The sequence below is a fragment of the Salarias fasciatus genome, chromosome 15 (genome assembly GCF_902148845.1).
Source record: "Salarias fasciatus chromosome 15, fSalaFa1.1, whole genome shotgun sequence".
In the NCBI taxonomy this organism is placed as follows: domain Eukaryota; kingdom Metazoa; phylum Chordata; class Actinopteri; order Blenniiformes; family Blenniidae; genus Salarias; species Salarias fasciatus.
The window spans coordinates 16,269,970-16,274,445 of NC_043759.1; the positions used below are offsets into that span (position 1 = coordinate 16,269,970).

General features: G+C 42.8%; 1 long non-coding RNA gene across 1 annotated transcript; it reads right to left on the reverse strand.

Moving 5' to 3' along the window:
* Positions 1–510: 510 nt before the first annotated feature.
* LOC115401374 (uncharacterized) lies at positions 511–4,156 on the reverse strand. The gene is made up of 3 exons (XR_003932947.1): positions 4,022–4,156; positions 2,386–2,475; positions 511–637 (listed from the first exon to the last, which is right to left on the reverse strand). It is a non-coding gene; the product is annotated as an uncharacterized LOC115401374 (long non-coding RNA).
* Between the last annotated feature and the right edge of the window lie 320 nt (positions 4,157–4,476).

Consider the following 4,476-nt stretch of genomic DNA (forward strand, 5'->3'; position numbering starts at 1 on the left):
AAAACAAAAACCCATTCTTCAAATTCTATTTTCTCTTCTTCTTGCTGCCTCAAAGGAACATGTCTTTCAGAGGAAAGCATTGAAGAGATATCCCCACAGGTACTCACTTTTATAAAAAAAAGATAGAGAAAGTGAAGGAGCTGAGCGGAGCTCCACCCAGATCACTCAGATCTGGATCAGTTTCAGTAAGCTGTTGCCTTTTCTGGTAAATAGGTGGGATTCCCTGTCCCGTCCCTCCAGGGGAGTCCAAGTTGCATGAATAGCTAATGTTCCAATCAAAGCGCCCCCACTTTCATTCCTTTCCAGAGAATTTCCTCTCCCGCTGTCAGTAAAACAACAATGCGATGTCTCTCCTGTGTATCATTCAGAAACCTGATACTTAAAAGCTGTCTGAGTGCAGAACCTTTAAGTATGTTTCCAGAACAGACCCAGGTTGTGGAAAATGGGCGATTTCTGCTAAAACTGGCAGCTCTTGAAGTGGATGAAAAATGAGTCATCTCACCGGTATGTTGTCGGTTGTTGCAGCGGGACGGTTTGCCATAAATAGGAGCCATAAAACTGCCTCCCGCCATGTGACTCGATCAGTGGACCGTGCCAGAAGAAATCAGGCCAAACGGTGGTGATCCTGATCGGAGACCTTGGAAGATAAACAGGAGTATCCTTGTCAAATTGCAGGGATGTAATTTAAAGTGGAATGCATCAAGTTGACCTTCTCGTGACACGCGGCCATTATGCATGTCTAATGTGTCCAGAGTGTCTGTCGAGTGAAGCATTTGGGCCTGTTTCATGATAAGTGATACATCTGACACTGATCTGCTCACCGGCCCAGAGCACTCCATTGTTGGACTCTGCTGCACCTGATGTGAAATGCCTGCCAGCACTGCACTCCCCTAAACAAAGCTTTTATTGTTTTATATTCCTTCCACATTCTTGGAGTCTCGGTCTTGCCTCAGCGTACACTCACACACACACACACACACACACACACACACACACACACACACACACACACACACACACGTGTTCACAAACACAGTTACACACTGAACACAGACCACTCATCCTATTTGATGTTCTTCTTCTGTCGATGAAGTGTTACGCTTGGCTGACATTACTGAAAAATACAAGTGTGTGGGAATGTGGCTTTTCCACAGACCTTTAAGTTGATCCATGTTTAATCTGAGAAAAGTTGAGCTAAAAGGTTGGTTTAGGAAACAGATCTGATCTAAAACGCCAGTTCACTTGAATCTAATGAGACAAATTTCCAATCACACAGCGAGCTTTGGTTTTTTACAGACAGACTAGTGCAAAAAGTGCAAAGGTTGCAGAGCTATAAAGATTTATCTGACTTTTAACTGCGACAGGCTCGAGCAGGGATTTCACAGCTCATCATTTTATCTCAACAGATTTTACACCTACAGTAAAAACAAAGGTGTTCCACAGCCAAGCACGGTCTAACTTTGCCAATTTTTTAGCTCATCAATTTATTCCACAAAGCCTCGATTCAGACATTATCCACCAATATGCAGGAAAATATAAACAAAAAAAAACAACTGAAAAAAGTCATTTAAAGAAACAAATAAATACCTTTTATTGTCAAAACAATTATTCAATTTGCCACTGACTAGGTGCTATGATATATTTTTATCTCATCAGAAATAAGTTCAAATTTCCAACAACATTACTCGTGACTAAAGCACAGTTGCACATTCCTCTCTCTTTCTATTTTATTTCTTGTTACATGACGCCGTCTCTGCCAGGACCTCATTTACTTTTATCCAGGCTGGGAAACGGGTTTTGGTCACCGGGGAAATCTGGAGTGCCTCTGCTCCGCTCCGCTCGCTGCTAATTAGCGTCTGAACTAATTGCGCGGCTAACTTTAGCAAGGCGACAGCCTAGTTCCGTCTGTCCGCTCTCGATAAAGGAGGGACGCGGATTCAGTCGGGCCTACTGGTGACACCTTGGTGTCTTTTAGCATTTTCTAACCAGAAGTTTCTAAAATATTAGCAGCTTCTGAGATCCATAGGCAATCGGAAACATTATAATATGTTGTGTCTAGTAGGTCCTTGTATATAGTCTGCTACTGTTGTTACACTGACTTTTTAATGCATCTTTTATAACTTTATGTAAACTTTAATTAAACTTACAATAAACTAGGTGGTAAAACACTGGGAGGGCATCGCCTTGACTGCTGTATTTCCTCTGCCACTTCTGATCATCAGATCACACATTCTTATTTCACCAGTCTGATAATAACTCTTCCTGTTCAAATCAACAGATACTACTTTCTTTGTTGCGAACAAAACCCCAAGTTTATGTGAGATTCTTGCAGTTTGACGACAACAGACGCCAAATTCTGACAGACCGCCCCCCCCTCCCCCTCACCTGCCGCTCTCCCTCCTGCTGCTGAGAGGGTCTTGACAGCCAGAGTGCATGTGTTGAAGTCCGGAGGTGTGCTGGACTGACGACCATGATCTGCAATGCAACCAACATGAAGGGGGATGACAGGGGAGGGACAGGTGAAGCAGTGTTGTGAGTGATAGATGTAAAGTCAAGGTTTACAGGGTCCAGTGGATCAGATTTCTGACAACTGGACCACCAGGCCATTTAAAGGGTGGTTACTTGAAAAAAGACGAAAAGAACTACAGTGGGCTCCCGGATTGAACTACTTAGTCTATTAAAGTGAACATGGGAGTATAGAAGGAGAAAGTTGGCTGAAATATCCAAACCAAGTGTTAATAATGGCTTTTAAAGGAAGATCAGATGAGAAAAAATGTTGTTATTAATGAGACAAAGAGACAAACGGAACAAAAGATAAATTGCAGGACTCTCCAGAACTTTGTCTTTAAAAGCTCCTAATGGTGAACGAAGAGTCACAACAGGATGTCACTTTCAGAATCAATGACAAAATGTGCAGCAGCGTTTTGCTGTAAATGTTTTCTGTTGAATCGTCTTAGCAGTTATTGAATTTGTTTTTATATTTTGGTAAGTCTTAGATTTGATCTTTTCAGTGCCATACATGACTTTACCCACATGACTTCATCAGCTCCGGACAATTTGACACCAGGTAGTGAAGTAATGAAAAAGACAAAAATAAAAGACAGGGAGGGACACCTCACTTGATCCACTTCCCCTCTGTGAGCCGGCAGTGATTTATAGAAAAGGTGTTCTTGTGAAGGTCAGACGCTGAGGGATTGTGTGACTGCGGGTGTGTCCCTGCTCCCGTCATCCGGACAACCTTTACATAACATCCCACCAACCACAATCCAGTTTTCCTGATACAACCGGCACAAAAATATAATTAACACCTGATTGAATGAAAATGTGATGGAAAGTTCTGGATCATCAGGAAGGAAAAACTGACTAGAGAAATTGCTAAAACATGTTTTGAGTATTATCTGATCTACAGTGAAATCCAGTTCATCACGGGGTGGAGTGTTTCCTCAAACACCTGCCTCTCCACTGACTGGAGCCTTTCACAGTTTGCCTACCATGAAGAAAATACGTCTATTTCCATTCAGTGAACTTCATAAGATAATAAAATGTAGATAGGAAGAACTTCCTGAGAATTTTGTAGGAGCTCAAAGGTGGCAATGAGAGATGAGCCTACATTTATTCACTGGCTGATTAGATAAGAACGTGATGAGTTCTGCTCACGGTATTCATTTTGCTGATGAGTTCAAGTGGCAGGGTCAGACTGTAAGGAGCTATTAAAACGCATGAAATTGGGACTTAATAAAACCAATACTTCAAACGCATATTTTGGGATTTTGGAGTACCCATGGAGAACTCATGACGGCCCAGTTAGAACATGCAAACTCCAAACAAGAAAGGCCCCTAAGCCCAAAAATAATTCAGCTGGCTGTCTTAAATTAGCAACAATGCATTTTCTGAAATATCTCACATTTCTCAGTATATTTAGCATCCCTTTTATGTAGCAAAAGCACAAAAGCCCCCCAGTATTTTCCCACTGCATAATGAGCGTGCCACACGGGCAGCGATCAGAGATGGCATTACACACCCTCTGAGGCATTTCCTGCGGCGCTTCCTGTTCTCTTCATGACTTCATGTGCTAATGTCCATTAATCCTGGCAACTCGACAGCTTTTTCTGTCTCAGCGTCTAATATCACAAAAGGCGCTTTCTCTCTTTCTCGCGTTCCCACTTTCTTTCCGTCTCACAGCCGCCTGTGTGAGCACAGAGCGGCAGAGCGGGGCTCCTGGCATTTCACAGCCGATGGTGGAGATAAGATTTCTCCTGTGTGTGTGTGTGTGTGTAGGTGTACATGCACCCATGGCCTGTGTGTGCATGCGTGACAGGAAAAACAGTGTATACAGCTTGGCCCTGGGGAAAAACATCGTCTGGGAACTGTAAAACTGAGGCCGGGCCGTCTTGCCTCGGTGTCAAAAATGTGTGCAAAAAAGTAGTAATCAAATAGGAAGTAATAAAGTTTAAGATACAGGGTGTTGATCTGAGT